The sequence below is a fragment of the Ranitomeya imitator genome, unplaced genomic scaffold (assembly GCF_032444005.1).
Source record: "Ranitomeya imitator isolate aRanImi1 unplaced genomic scaffold, aRanImi1.pri SCAFFOLD_1405, whole genome shotgun sequence".
Classification (NCBI taxonomy): Eukaryota; Metazoa; Chordata; class Amphibia; order Anura; family Dendrobatidae; genus Ranitomeya; species Ranitomeya imitator.
The window spans coordinates 17,394-31,510 of NW_027193284.1; the positions used below are offsets into that span (position 1 = coordinate 17,394).

Here is a 14,117-nt window from a genome sequence, read left to right on the forward strand (position 1 = left end):
GAGAGAAGCGTTAACACGCAATTGTGTGGCGGAAAAATATTGCATCTTAATTGTTTTCATCTTATCTTCATTTATGACCCAAATAACAAAGAGTATATTTTCTAAGATATGGTTATGCTTTCAACCACACAATATTTGCAAAGATCAAAAGAAAAAAATTATAATTGAAAAAATGTAAACGGTTTTTGAAACATTTTGGACAATGTTCTTTTTTTCATATCATGTTCTTTCTTACAAAACAAAATGAGAGTAATCTTTCAATTTTTACCCTGGCCATTGGGAACATTTTGGACTCAAACATCCTGCCGTTCTCCTAAATATCAGAGGTATGGTTACAAAGACTGACAACACCTCTGTACGCAGCTGTTAACACAGGATCTAGGAATCACAAAAGGTGATGTCACAGATGACCCTGCAGCCCCTGAATTCAGAAGAATTTTTTATATCGTCAATGTCTGTTCATTGCAGCAAATGTACGTGCGCATTTCCAGATCCAAAAAAAAACAGGATGTTTGAGTCTAAAATGACCCGGCGTCCAGTGTCTAAATTTCTCGTTTTCATTTTTAATAAAGATCGTGATATGGTAAAATATATATTGTCAAACATTATAATAAAATCTTAGAAACCTGTTGTAAGCAATCATTAATTTTCTGAAGAACTATCCCATTTCATTTTTTTTTTCTTATAGAATGTATGTCGTAGGGGGTGTGCCCAGTCGGCTCCAGTGGCGCAATCGGTCAGCGCGCGGTACTTATAAAGCAGTAACTGTCGAGTGATGCCGAGGTTGTGAGTTCGACCCTCACCTGGAGCATTCTATTCTTGCCTTCGTTTTGTATTTTTTACTACTGAAGTCGTTGAAACGGTTCATGATCTAGCGCCAAGATTAAGAGAGAAATTTCAACGAGATATTTGTTGTTTAAGTTTTTGTATTTTTAAAAATTGCCGCAGGTTGGACAAGTCTACTGAGTCCCACCGTAATCTGGTGTCATAATTGAAAGGGAAATGTGGAAGCTATCTATTTAGTTTTTCAGGCTTCTGGTAGTCCAATAAACTTTCCATCATCGGCATTAGTAACGTACAGTGACCCGACAAAGTTAGCCCTGGCTCTCTTGTAAAATAAAGATGCATGTGCATTCGGACGGTTTGTTTCAATTTGGAGTTCAAACTTACAAGATCGTTCGTGATAACTCAATCAAAATTGAGTGCTGCACTCTTGTGGTAACCAAAAAAAGTCTAGATTTTTAAGCTACTCCATCAAGCCCCAGTGGCCTAATGGATAAGGCACTGGCCTCCTAAGCCAGGGATTGTGGGTTCAAGTCCCATCTGGGGTGCTTGTTGATTTCCCTTTCCGACAGCTTCTCATGGAAGTTTGATGGTGCATGTGTAAACCGTTCTCCTTGTCTTGTTTCTTCGTAAATTAGTTCTTGCAAACCTCTACCCTTTACAACGATCCTTTCCATGTACTGAGAGAAGCGTTAACACGCAATTGTGTGGCGGAAAAATATTGCATCTTAATTGTTTTCATCTTATCTTCATTTATGACCCAAATAACAAAGAGTATATTTTCTAAGATATGGTTATGCTTTCAACCACACAATATTTGCAAAGATCAAAAGAAAAAAATTATAATTGAAAAAATGTAAACGGTTTTTGAAACATTTTGGACAATGTTCTTTTTTTCATATCATGTTCTTTCTTACAAAACAAAATGAGAGTAATCTTTCAATTTTTACCCTGGCCATTGGGAACATTTTGGACTCAAACATCCTGCCGTTCTCCTAAATATCAGAGGTATGGTTACAAAGACTGACAACACCTCTGTACGCAGCTGTTAACACAGGATCTAGGAATCACAAAAGGTGATGTCACAGATGACCCTGCAGCCCCTGAATTCAGAAGAATTTTTTATATCGTCAATGTCTGTTCATTGCAGCAAATGTACGTGCGCATTTCCAGATCCAAAAAAAAACAGGATGTTTGAGTCTAAAATGACCCGGCGTCCAGTGTCTAAATTTCTCGTTTTCATTTTTAATAAAGATCGTGATATGGTAAAATATATATTGTCAAACATTATAATAAAATCTTAGAAACCTGTTGTAAGCAATCATTAATTTTCTGAAGAACTATCCCATTTCATTTTTTTTTTCTTATAGAATGTATGTCGTAGGGGGTGTGCCCAGTCGGCTCCAGTGGCGCAATCGGTCAGCGCGCGGTACTTATAAAGCAGTAACTGTCGAGTGATGCCGAGGTTGTGAGTTCGACCCTCACCTGGAGCATTCTATTCTTGCCTTCGTTTTGTATTTTTTACTACTGAAGTCGTTGAAACGGTTCATGATCTAGCGCCAAGATTAAGAGAGAAATTTCAACGAGATATTTGTTGTTTAAGTTTTTGTATTTTTAAAAATTGCCGCAGGTTGGACAAGTCTACTGAGTCCCACCGTAATCTGGTGTCATAATTGAAAGGGAAATGTGGAAGCTATCTATTTAGTTTTTCAGGCTTCTGGTAGTCCAATAAACTTTCCATCATCGGCATTAGTAACGTACAGTGACCCGACAAAGTTAGCCCTGGCTCTCTTGTAAAATAAAGATGCATGTGCATTCGGACGGTTTGTTTCAATTTGGAGTTCAAACTTACAAGATCGTTCGTGATAACTCAATCAAAATTGAGTGCTGCACTCTTGTGGTAACCAAAAAAAGTCTAGATTTTTAAGCTACTCCATCAAGCCCCAGTGGCCTAATGGATAAGGCACTGGCCTCCTAAGCCAGGGATTGTGGGTTCAAGTCCCATCTGGGGTGCTTGTTGATTTCCCTTTCCGACAGCTTCTCATGGAAGTTTGATGGTGCATGTGTAAACCGTTCTCCTTGTCTTGTTTCTTCGTAAATTAGTTCTTGCAAACCTCTACCCTTTACAACGATCCTTTCCATGTACTGAGAGAAGCGTTAACACGCAATTGTGTGGCGGAAAAATATTGCATCTTAATTGTTTTCATCTTATCTTCATTTATGACCCAAATAACAAAGAGTATATTTTCTAAGATATGGTTATGCTTTCAACCACACAATATTTGCAAAGATCAAAAGAAAAAAATTATAATTGAAAAAATGTAAACGGTTTTTGAAACATTTTGGACAATGTTCTTTTTTTCATATCATGTTCTTTCTTACAAAACAAAATGAGAGTAATCTTTCAATTTTTACCCTGGCCATTGGGAACATTTTGGACTCAAACATCCTGCCGTTCTCCTAAATATCAGAGGTATGGTTACAAAGACTGACAACACCTCTGTACGCAGCTGTTAACACAGGATCTAGGAATCACAAAAGGTGATGTCACAGATGACCCTGCAGCCCCTGAATTCAGAAGAATTTTTTATATCGTCAATGTCTGTTCATTGCAGCAAATGTACGTGCGCATTTCCAGATCCAAAAAAAAACAGGATGTTTGAGTCTAAAATGACCCGGCGTCCAGTGTCTAAATTTCTCGTTTTCATTTTTAATAAAGATCGTGATATGGTAAAATATATATTGTCAAACATTATAATAAAATCTTAGAAACCTGTTGTAAGCAATCATTAATTTTCTGAAGAACTATCCCATTTCATTTTTTTTTTCTTATAGAATGTATGTCGTAGGGGGTGTGCCCAGTCGGCTCCAGTGGCGCAATCGGTCAGCGCGCGGTACTTATAAAGCAGTAACTGTCGAGTGATGCCGAGGTTGTGAGTTCGACCCTCACCTGGAGCATTCTATTCTTGCCTTCGTTTTGTATTTTTTACTACTGAAGTCGTTGAAACGGTTCATGATCTAGCGCCAAGATTAAGAGAGAAATTTCAACGAGATATTTGTTGTTTAAGTTTTTGTATTTTTAAAAATTGCCGCAGGTTGGACAAGTCTACTGAGTCCCACCGTAATCTGGTGTCATAATTGAAAGGGAAATGTGGAAGCTATCTATTTAGTTTTTCAGGCTTCTGGTAGTCCAATAAACTTTCCATCATCGGCATTAGTAACGTACAGTGACCCGACAAAGTTAGCCCTGGCTCTCTTGTAAAATAAAGATGCATGTGCATTCGGACGGTTTGTTTCAATTTGGAGTTCAAACTTACAAGATCGTTCGTGATAACTCAATCAAAATTGAGTGCTGCACTCTTGTGGTAACCAAAAAAAGTCTAGATTTTTAAGCTACTCCATCAAGCCCCAGTGGCCTAATGGATAAGGCACTGGCCTCCTAAGCCAGGGATTGTGGGTTCAAGTCCCATCTGGGGTGCTTGTTGATTTCCCTTTCCGACAGCTTCTCATGGAAGTTTGATGGTGCATGTGTAAACCGTTCTCCTTGTCTTGTTTCTTCGTAAATTAGTTCTTGCAAACCTCTACCCTTTACAACGATCCTTTCCATGTACTGAGAGAAGCGTTAACACGCAATTGTGTGGCGGAAAAATATTGCATCTTAATTGTTTTCATCTTATCTTCATTTATGACCCAAATAACAAAGAGTATATTTTCTAAGATATGGTTATGCTTTCAACCACACAATATTTGCAAAGATCAAAAGAAAAAAATTATAATTGAAAAAATGTAAACGGTTTTTGAAACATTTTGGACAATGTTCTTTTTTTCATATCATGTTCTTTCTTACAAAACAAAATGAGAGTAATCTTTCAATTTTTACCCTGGCCATTGGGAACATTTTGGACTCAAACATCCTGCCGTTCTCCTAAATATCAGAGGTATGGTTACAAAGACTGACAACACCTCTGTACGCAGCTGTTAACACAGGATCTAGGAATCACAAAAGGTGATGTCACAGATGACCCTGCAGCCCCTGAATTCAGAAGAATTTTTTATATCGTCAATGTCTGTTCATTGCAGCAAATGTACGTGCGCATTTCCAGATCCAAAAAAAAACAGGATGTTTGAGTCTAAAATGACCCGGCGTCCAGTGTCTAAATTTCTCGTTTTCATTTTTAATAAAGATCGTGATATGGTAAAATATATATTGTCAAACATTATAATAAAATCTTAGAAACCTGTTGTAAGCAATCATTAATTTTCTGAAGAACTATCCCATTTCATTTTTTTTTTCTTATAGAATGTATGTCGTAGGGGGTGTGCCCAGTCGGCTCCAGTGGCGCAATCGGTCAGCGCGCGGTACTTATAAAGCAGTAACTGTCGAGTGATGCCGAGGTTGTGAGTTCGACCCTCACCTGGAGCATTCTATTCTTGCCTTCGTTTTGTATTTTTTACTACTGAAGTCGTTGAAACGGTTCATGATCTAGCGCCAAGATTAAGAGAGAAATTTCAACGAGATATTTGTTGTTTAAGTTTTTGTATTTTTAAAAATTGCCGCAGGTTGGACAAGTCTACTGAGTCCCACCGTAATCTGGTGTCATAATTGAAAGGGAAATGTGGAAGCTATCTATTTAGTTTTTCAGGCTTCTGGTAGTCCAATAAACTTTCCATCATCGGCATTAGTAACGTACAGTGACCCGACAAAGTTAGCCCTGGCTCTCTTGTAAAATAAAGATGCATGTGCATTCGGACGGTTTGTTTCAATTTGGAGTTCAAACTTACAAGATCGTTCGTGATAACTCAATCAAAATTGAGTGCTGCACTCTTGTGGTAACCAAAAAAAGTCTAGATTTTTAAGCTACTCCATCAAGCCCCAGTGGCCTAATGGATAAGGCACTGGCCTCCTAAGCCAGGGATTGTGGGTTCAAGTCCCATCTGGGGTGCTTGTTGATTTCCCTTTCCGACAGCTTCTCATGGAAGTTTGATGGTGCATGTGTAAACCGTTCTCCTTGTCTTGTTTCTTCGTAAATTAGTTCTTGCAAACCTCTACCCTTTACAACGATCCTTTCCATGTACTGAGAGAAGCGTTAACACGCAATTGTGTGGCGGAAAAATATTGCATCTTAATTGTTTTCATCTTATCTTCATTTATGACCCAAATAACAAAGAGTATATTTTCTAAGATATGGTTATGCTTTCAACCACACAATATTTGCAAAGATCAAAAGAAAAAAATTATAATTGAAAAAATGTAAACGGTTTTTGAAACATTTTGGACAATGTTCTTTTTTTCATATCATGTTCTTTCTTACAAAACAAAATGAGAGTAATCTTTCAATTTTTACCCTGGCCATTGGGAACATTTTGGACTCAAACATCCTGCCGTTCTCCTAAATATCAGAGGTATGGTTACAAAGACTGACAACACCTCTGTACGCAGCTGTTAACACAGGATCTAGGAATCACAAAAGGTGATGTCACAGATGACCCTGCAGCCCCTGAATTCAGAAGAATTTTTTATATCGTCAATGTCTGTTCATTGCAGCAAATGTACGTGCGCATTTCCAGATCCAAAAAAAAACAGGATGTTTGAGTCTAAAATGACCCGGCGTCCAGTGTCTAAATTTCTCGTTTTCATTTTTAATAAAGATCGTGATATGGTAAAATATATATTGTCAAACATTATAATAAAATCTTAGAAACCTGTTGTAAGCAATCATTAATTTTCTGAAGAACTATCCCATTTCATTTTTTTTTTCTTATAGAATGTATGTCGTAGGGGGTGTGCCCAGTCGGCTCCAGTGGCGCAATCGGTCAGCGCGCGGTACTTATAAAGCAGTAACTGTCGAGTGATGCCGAGGTTGTGAGTTCGACCCTCACCTGGAGCATTCTATTCTTGCCTTCGTTTTGTATTTTTTACTACTGAAGTCGTTGAAACGGTTCATGATCTAGCGCCAAGATTAAGAGAGAAATTTCAACGAGATATTTGTTGTTTAAGTTTTTGTATTTTTAAAAATTGCCGCAGGTTGGACAAGTCTACTGAGTCCCACCGTAATCTGGTGTCATAATTGAAAGGGAAATGTGGAAGCTATCTATTTAGTTTTTCAGGCTTCTGGTAGTCCAATAAACTTTCCATCATCGGCATTAGTAACGTACAGTGACCCGACAAAGTTAGCCCTGGCTCTCTTGTAAAATAAAGATGCATGTGCATTCGGACGGTTTGTTTCAATTTGGAGTTCAAACTTACAAGATCGTTCGTGATAACTCAATCAAAATTGAGTGCTGCACTCTTGTGGTAACCAAAAAAAGTCTAGATTTTTAAGCTACTCCATCAAGCCCCAGTGGCCTAATGGATAAGGCACTGGCCTCCTAAGCCAGGGATTGTGGGTTCAAGTCCCATCTGGGGTGCTTGTTGATTTCCCTTTCCGACAGCTTCTCATGGAAGTTTGATGGTGCATGTGTAAACCGTTCTCCTTGTCTTGTTTCTTCGTAAATTAGTTCTTGCAAACCTCTACCCTTTACAACGATCCTTTCCATGTACTGAGAGAAGCGTTAACACGCAATTGTGTGGCGGAAAAATATTGCATCTTAATTGTTTTCATCTTATCTTCATTTATGACCCAAATAACAAAGAGTATATTTTCTAAGATATGGTTATGCTTTCAACCACACAATATTTGCAAAGATCAAAAGAAAAAAATTATAATTGAAAAAATGTAAACGGTTTTTGAAACATTTTGGACAATGTTCTTTTTTTCATATCATGTTCTTTCTTACAAAACAAAATGAGAGTAATCTTTCAATTTTTACCCTGGCCATTGGGAACATTTTGGACTCAAACATCCTGCCGTTCTCCTAAATATCAGAGGTATGGTTACAAAGACTGACAACACCTCTGTACGCAGCTGTTAACACAGGATCTAGGAATCACAAAAGGTGATGTCACAGATGACCCTGCAGCCCCTGAATTCAGAAGAATTTTTTATATCGTCAATGTCTGTTCATTGCAGCAAATGTACGTGCGCATTTCCAGATCCAAAAAAAAACAGGATGTTTGAGTCTAAAATGACCCGGCGTCCAGTGTCTAAATTTCTCGTTTTCATTTTTAATAAAGATCGTGATATGGTAAAATATATATTGTCAAACATTATAATAAAATCTTAGAAACCTGTTGTAAGCAATCATTAATTTTCTGAAGAACTATCCCATTTCATTTTTTTTTTCTTATAGAATGTATGTCGTAGGGGGTGTGCCCAGTCGGCTCCAGTGGCGCAATCGGTCAGCGCGCGGTACTTATAAAGCAGTAACTGTCGAGTGATGCCGAGGTTGTGAGTTCGACCCTCACCTGGAGCATTCTATTCTTGCCTTCGTTTTGTATTTTTTACTACTGAAGTCGTTGAAACGGTTCATGATCTAGCGCCAAGATTAAGAGAGAAATTTCAACGAGATATTTGTTGTTTAAGTTTTTGTATTTTTAAAAATTGCCGCAGGTTGGACAAGTCTACTGAGTCCCACCGTAATCTGGTGTCATAATTGAAAGGGAAATGTGGAAGCTATCTATTTAGTTTTTCAGGCTTCTGGTAGTCCAATAAACTTTCCATCATCGGCATTAGTAACGTACAGTGACCCGACAAAGTTAGCCCTGGCTCTCTTGTAAAATAAAGATGCATGTGCATTCGGACGGTTTGTTTCAATTTGGAGTTCAAACTTACAAGATCGTTCGTGATAACTCAATCAAAATTGAGTGCTGCACTCTTGTGGTAACCAAAAAAAGTCTAGATTTTTAAGCTACTCCATCAAGCCCCAGTGGCCTAATGGATAAGGCACTGGCCTCCTAAGCCAGGGATTGTGGGTTCAAGTCCCATCTGGGGTGCTTGTTGATTTCCCTTTCCGACAGCTTCTCATGGAAGTTTGATGGTGCATGTGTAAACCGTTCTCCTTGTCTTGTTTCTTCGTAAATTAGTTCTTGCAAACCTCTACCCTTTACAACGATCCTTTCCATGTACTGAGAGAAGCGTTAACACGCAATTGTGTGGCGGAAAAATATTGCATCTTAATTGTTTTCATCTTATCTTCATTTATGACCCAAATAACAAAGAGTATATTTTCTAAGATATGGTTATGCTTTCAACCACACAATATTTGCAAAGATCAAAAGAAAAAAATTATAATTGAAAAAATGTAAACGGTTTTTGAAACATTTTGGACAATGTTCTTTTTTTCATATCATGTTCTTTCTTACAAAACAAAATGAGAGTAATCTTTCAATTTTTACCCTGGCCATTGGGAACATTTTGGACTCAAACATCCTGCCGTTCTCCTAAATATCAGAGGTATGGTTACAAAGACTGACAACACCTCTGTACGCAGCTGTTAACACAGGATCTAGGAATCACAAAAGGTGATGTCACAGATGACCCTGCAGCCCCTGAATTCAGAAGAATTTTTTATATCGTCAATGTCTGTTCATTGCAGCAAATGTACGTGCGCATTTCCAGATCCAAAAAAAAACAGGATGTTTGAGTCTAAAATGACCCGGCGTCCAGTGTCTAAATTTCTCGTTTTCATTTTTAATAAAGATCGTGATATGGTAAAATATATATTGTCAAACATTATAATAAAATCTTAGAAACCTGTTGTAAGCAATCATTAATTTTCTGAAGAACTATCCCATTTCATTTTTTTTTTCTTATAGAATGTATGTCGTAGGGGGTGTGCCCAGTCGGCTCCAGTGGCGCAATCGGTCAGCGCGCGGTACTTATAAAGCAGTAACTGTCGAGTGATGCCGAGGTTGTGAGTTCGACCCTCACCTGGAGCATTCTATTCTTGCCTTCGTTTTGTATTTTTTACTACTGAAGTCGTTGAAACGGTTCATGATCTAGCGCCAAGATTAAGAGAGAAATTTCAACGAGATATTTGTTGTTTAAGTTTTTGTATTTTTAAAAATTGCCGCAGGTTGGACAAGTCTACTGAGTCCCACCGTAATCTGGTGTCATAATTGAAAGGGAAATGTGGAAGCTATCTATTTAGTTTTTCAGGCTTCTGGTAGTCCAATAAACTTTCCATCATCGGCATTAGTAACGTACAGTGACCCGACAAAGTTAGCCCTGGCTCTCTTGTAAAATAAAGATGCATGTGCATTCGGACGGTTTGTTTCAATTTGGAGTTCAAACTTACAAGATCGTTCGTGATAACTCAATCAAAATTGAGTGCTGCACTCTTGTGGTAACCAAAAAAAGTCTAGATTTTTAAGCTACTCCATCAAGCCCCAGTGGCCTAATGGATAAGGCACTGGCCTCCTAAGCCAGGGATTGTGGGTTCAAGTCCCATCTGGGGTGCTTGTTGATTTCCCTTTCCGACAGCTTCTCATGGAAGTTTGATGGTGCATGTGTAAACCGTTCTCCTTGTCTTGTTTCTTCGTAAATTAGTTCTTGCAAACCTCTACCCTTTACAACGATCCTTTCCATGTACTGAGAGAAGCGTTAACACGCAATTGTGTGGCGGAAAAATATTGCATCTTAATTGTTTTCATCTTATCTTCATTTATGACCCAAATAACAAAGAGTATATTTTCTAAGATATGGTTATGCTTTCAACCACACAATATTTGCAAAGATCAAAAGAAAAAAATTATAATTGAAAAAATGTAAACGGTTTTTGAAACATTTTGGACAATGTTCTTTTTTTCATATCATGTTCTTTCTTACAAAACAAAATGAGAGTAATCTTTCAATTTTTACCCTGGCCATTGGGAACATTTTGGACTCAAACATCCTGCCGTTCTCCTAAATATCAGAGGTATGGTTACAAAGACTGACAACACCTCTGTACGCAGCTGTTAACACAGGATCTAGGAATCACAAAAGGTGATGTCACAGATGACCCTGCAGCCCCTGAATTCAGAAGAATTTTTTATATCGTCAATGTCTGTTCATTGCAGCAAATGTACGTGCGCATTTCCAGATCCAAAAAAAAACAGGATGTTTGAGTCTAAAATGACCCGGCGTCCAGTGTCTAAATTTCTCGTTTTCATTTTTAATAAAGATCGTGATATGGTAAAATATATATTGTCAAACATTATAATAAAATCTTAGAAACCTGTTGTAAGCAATCATTAATTTTCTGAAGAACTATCCCATTTCATTTTTTTTTTCTTATAGAATGTATGTCGTAGGGGGTGTGCCCAGTCGGCTCCAGTGGCGCAATCGGTCAGCGCGCGGTACTTATAAAGCAGTAACTGTCGAGTGATGCCGAGGTTGTGAGTTCGACCCTCACCTGGAGCATTCTATTCTTGCCTTCGTTTTGTATTTTTTACTACTGAAGTCGTTGAAACGGTTCATGATCTAGCGCCAAGATTAAGAGAGAAATTTCAACGAGATATTTGTTGTTTAAGTTTTTGTATTTTTAAAAATTGCCGCAGGTTGGACAAGTCTACTGAGTCCCACCGTAATCTGGTGTCATAATTGAAAGGGAAATGTGGAAGCTATCTATTTAGTTTTTCAGGCTTCTGGTAGTCCAATAAACTTTCCATCATCGGCATTAGTAACGTACAGTGACCCGACAAAGTTAGCCCTGGCTCTCTTGTAAAATAAAGATGCATGTGCATTCGGACGGTTTGTTTCAATTTGGAGTTCAAACTTACAAGATCGTTCGTGATAACTCAATCAAAATTGAGTGCTGCACTCTTGTGGTAACCAAAAAAAGTCTAGATTTTTAAGCTACTCCATCAAGCCCCAGTGGCCTAATGGATAAGGCACTGGCCTCCTAAGCCAGGGATTGTGGGTTCAAGTCCCATCTGGGGTGCTTGTTGATTTCCCTTTCCGACAGCTTCTCATGGAAGTTTGATGGTGCATGTGTAAACCGTTCTCCTTGTCTTGTTTCTTCGTAAATTAGTTCTTGCAAACCTCTACCCTTTACAACGATCCTTTCCATGTACTGAGAGAAGCGTTAACACGCAATTGTGTGGCGGAAAAATATTGCATCTTAATTGTTTTCATCTTATCTTCATTTATGACCCAAATAACAAAGAGTATATTTTCTAAGATATGGTTATGCTTTCAACCACACAATATTTGCAAAGATCAAAAGAAAAAAATTATAATTGAAAAAATGTAAACGGTTTTTGAAACATTTTGGACAATGTTCTTTTTTTCATATCATGTTCTTTCTTACAAAACAAAATGAGAGTAATCTTTCAATTTTTACCCTGGCCATTGGGAACATTTTGGACTCAAACATCCTGCCGTTCTCCTAAATATCAGAGGTATGGTTACAAAGACTGACAACACCTCTGTACGCAGCTGTTAACACAGGATCTAGGAATCACAAAAGGTGATGTCACAGATGACCCTGCAGCCCCTGAATTCAGAAGAATTTTTTATATCGTCAATGTCTGTTCATTGCAGCAAATGTACGTGCGCATTTCCAGATCCAAAAAAAAACAGGATGTTTGAGTCTAAAATGACCCCGGCGTCCAGTGTCTAAATTTCTCGTTTTCATTTTTAATAAAGATCGTGATATGGTAAAATATATATTGTCAAACATTATAATAAAATCTTAGAAACCTGTTGTAAGCAATCATTAATTTTCTGAAGAACTATCCCATTTCATTTTTTTTTTCTTATAGAATGTATGTCGTAGGGGGTGTGCCCAGTCGGCTCCAGTGGCGCAATCGGTCAGCGCGCGGTACTTATAAAGCAGTAACTGTCGAGTGATGCCGAGGTTGTGAGTTCGACCCTCACCTGGAGCATTCTATTCTTGCCTTCGTTTTGTATTTTTTACTACTGAAGTCGTTGAAACGGTTCATGATCTAGCGCCAAGATTAAGAGAGAAATTTCAACGAGATATTTGTTGTTTAAGTTTTTGTATTTTTAAAAATTGCCGCAGGTTGGACAAGTCTACTGAGTCCCACCGTAATCTGGTGTCATAATTGAAAGGGAAATGTGGAAGCTATCTATTTAGTTTTTCAGGCTTCTGGTAGTCCAATAAACTTTCCATCATCGGCATTAGTAACGTACAGTGACCCGACAAAGTTAGCCCTGGCTCTCTTGTAAAATAAAGATGCATGTGCATTCGGACGGTTTGTTTCAATTTGGAGTTCAAACTTACAAGATCGTTCGTGATAACTCAATCAAAATTGAGTGCTGCACTCTTGTGGTAACCAAAAAAAGTCTAGATTTTTAAGCTACTCCATCAAGCCCCAGTGGCCTAATGGATAAGGCACTGGCCTCCTAAGCCAGGGATTGTGGGTCAAGTCCCATCTGGGGTGCTTGTTGATTTCCCTTTCCGACAGCTTCTCATGGAAGTTTGATGGTGCATGTGTAAACCGTTCTCCTTGTCTTGTTTCTTCGTAAATTAGTTCTTGCAAACCTCTACCCTTTACAACGATCCTTTCCATGTACTGAGAGAAGCGTTAACACGCAATTGTGTGGCGGAAAAATATTGCATCTTAATTGTTTTCATCTTATCTTCATTTATGACCCAAATAACAAAGAGTATATTTTCTAAGATATGGTTATGCTTTCAACCACACAATATTTGCAAAGATCAAAAGAAAAAAATTATAATTGAAAAAATGTAAACGGTTTTTGAAACATTTTGGACAATGTTCTTTTTTTCATATCATGTTCTTTCTTACAAAACAAAATGAGAGTAATCTTTCAATTTTTACCCTGGCCATTGGGAACATTTTGGACTCAAACATCCTGCCGTTCTCCTAAATATCAGAGGTATGGTTACAAAGACTGACAACACCTCTGTACGCAGCTGTTAACACAGGATCTAGGAATCACAAAAGGTGATGTCACAGATGACCCTGCAGCCCCTGAATTCAGAAGAATTTTTTATATCGTCAATGTCTGTTCATTGCAGCAAATGTACGTGCGCATTTCCAGATCCAAAAAAAAACAGGATGTTTGAGTCTAAAATGACCCGGCGTCCAGTGTCTAAATTTCTCGTTTTCATTTTTAATAAAGATCGTGATATGGTAAAATATATATTGTCAAACATTATAATAAAATCTTAGAAACCTGTTGTAAGCAATCATTAATTTTCTGAAGAACTATCCCATTTCATTTTTTTTTCTTATAGAATGTATGTCGTAGGGGGTGTGCCCAGTCGGCTCCAGTGGCGCAATCGGTCAGCGCGCGGTACTTATAAAGCAGTAACTGTCGAGTGATGCCGAGGTTGTGAGTTCGACCCTCACCTGGAGCATTCTATTCTTGCCTTCGTTTTGTATTTTTTACTACTGAAGTCGTTGAAACGGTTCATGATCTAGCGCCAAGATTAAGAGAGAAATTTCAACGAGATATTTGTTGTTTAAGTTTTTGTATTTT

At 38.0% G+C, this 14,117-nt stretch overlaps 18 non-coding genes across 18 annotated transcripts; all 18 read left to right on the forward strand.

Annotated features, from left to right (window-relative positions):
* The first annotated feature begins 718 nt into the window (after window positions 1-718).
* Window positions 719-811, forward strand: TRNAI-UAU (transfer RNA isoleucine (anticodon UAU)). The gene is given in 2 exon segments: window positions 719-756; window positions 776-811. It is a non-coding gene; the product is annotated as a tRNA-Ile (tRNA).
* Window positions 812-1,258: 447 nt separating this feature from the next.
* On the forward strand, window positions 1,259-1,331 carry TRNAR-CCU (transfer RNA arginine (anticodon CCU)). Its single transcript has one exon. It is a non-coding gene; the product is annotated as a tRNA-Arg (tRNA).
* An 852-nt stretch (window positions 1,332-2,183) lies between these two features.
* On the forward strand, window positions 2,184-2,276 carry TRNAI-UAU (transfer RNA isoleucine (anticodon UAU)). The gene is given in 2 exon segments: window positions 2,184-2,221; window positions 2,241-2,276. It is a non-coding gene; the product is annotated as a tRNA-Ile (tRNA).
* Window positions 2,277-2,723: 447 nt separating this feature from the next.
* TRNAR-CCU (transfer RNA arginine (anticodon CCU)) lies at window positions 2,724-2,796 on the forward strand. Its single transcript has one exon. It is a non-coding gene; the product is annotated as a tRNA-Arg (tRNA).
* Window positions 2,797-3,648: 852 nt separating this feature from the next.
* On the forward strand, window positions 3,649-3,741 carry TRNAI-UAU (transfer RNA isoleucine (anticodon UAU)). The gene is given in 2 exon segments: window positions 3,649-3,686; window positions 3,706-3,741. It is a non-coding gene; the product is annotated as a tRNA-Ile (tRNA).
* Window positions 3,742-4,188: 447 nt separating this feature from the next.
* Window positions 4,189-4,261, forward strand: TRNAR-CCU (transfer RNA arginine (anticodon CCU)). The gene has a single exon. It is a non-coding gene; the product is annotated as a tRNA-Arg (tRNA).
* Window positions 4,262-5,113: 852 nt separating this feature from the next.
* On the forward strand, window positions 5,114-5,206 carry TRNAI-UAU (transfer RNA isoleucine (anticodon UAU)). Its single transcript is given in 2 exon segments — window positions 5,114-5,151; window positions 5,171-5,206. It is a non-coding gene; the product is annotated as a tRNA-Ile (tRNA).
* Window positions 5,207-5,653: 447 nt separating this feature from the next.
* TRNAR-CCU (transfer RNA arginine (anticodon CCU)) lies at window positions 5,654-5,726 on the forward strand. The gene has a single exon. It is a non-coding gene; the product is annotated as a tRNA-Arg (tRNA).
* Window positions 5,727-6,578: 852 nt separating this feature from the next.
* TRNAI-UAU (transfer RNA isoleucine (anticodon UAU)) lies at window positions 6,579-6,671 on the forward strand. The gene is given in 2 exon segments: window positions 6,579-6,616; window positions 6,636-6,671. It is a non-coding gene; the product is annotated as a tRNA-Ile (tRNA).
* Window positions 6,672-7,118: 447 nt separating this feature from the next.
* Window positions 7,119-7,191, forward strand: TRNAR-CCU (transfer RNA arginine (anticodon CCU)). Its single transcript has one exon. It is a non-coding gene; the product is annotated as a tRNA-Arg (tRNA).
* An 852-nt stretch (window positions 7,192-8,043) lies between these two features.
* Window positions 8,044-8,136, forward strand: TRNAI-UAU (transfer RNA isoleucine (anticodon UAU)). Its single transcript is given in 2 exon segments — window positions 8,044-8,081; window positions 8,101-8,136. It is a non-coding gene; the product is annotated as a tRNA-Ile (tRNA).
* Window positions 8,137-8,583: 447 nt separating this feature from the next.
* Window positions 8,584-8,656, forward strand: TRNAR-CCU (transfer RNA arginine (anticodon CCU)). Its single transcript has one exon. It is a non-coding gene; the product is annotated as a tRNA-Arg (tRNA).
* Window positions 8,657-9,508: 852 nt separating this feature from the next.
* On the forward strand, window positions 9,509-9,601 carry TRNAI-UAU (transfer RNA isoleucine (anticodon UAU)). Its single transcript is given in 2 exon segments — window positions 9,509-9,546; window positions 9,566-9,601. It is a non-coding gene; the product is annotated as a tRNA-Ile (tRNA).
* Window positions 9,602-10,048: 447 nt separating this feature from the next.
* Window positions 10,049-10,121, forward strand: TRNAR-CCU (transfer RNA arginine (anticodon CCU)). Its single transcript has one exon. It is a non-coding gene; the product is annotated as a tRNA-Arg (tRNA).
* An 852-nt stretch (window positions 10,122-10,973) lies between these two features.
* Window positions 10,974-11,066, forward strand: TRNAI-UAU (transfer RNA isoleucine (anticodon UAU)). Its single transcript is given in 2 exon segments — window positions 10,974-11,011; window positions 11,031-11,066. It is a non-coding gene; the product is annotated as a tRNA-Ile (tRNA).
* A 447-nt stretch (window positions 11,067-11,513) lies between these two features.
* On the forward strand, window positions 11,514-11,586 carry TRNAR-CCU (transfer RNA arginine (anticodon CCU)). The gene has a single exon. It is a non-coding gene; the product is annotated as a tRNA-Arg (tRNA).
* Window positions 11,587-12,439: 853 nt separating this feature from the next.
* On the forward strand, window positions 12,440-12,532 carry TRNAI-UAU (transfer RNA isoleucine (anticodon UAU)). Its single transcript is given in 2 exon segments — window positions 12,440-12,477; window positions 12,497-12,532. It is a non-coding gene; the product is annotated as a tRNA-Ile (tRNA).
* Window positions 12,533-13,902: 1,370 nt separating this feature from the next.
* Window positions 13,903-13,995, forward strand: TRNAI-UAU (transfer RNA isoleucine (anticodon UAU)). Its single transcript is given in 2 exon segments — window positions 13,903-13,940; window positions 13,960-13,995. It is a non-coding gene; the product is annotated as a tRNA-Ile (tRNA).
* The last annotated feature ends 122 nt before the right edge of the window (window positions 13,996-14,117 follow it).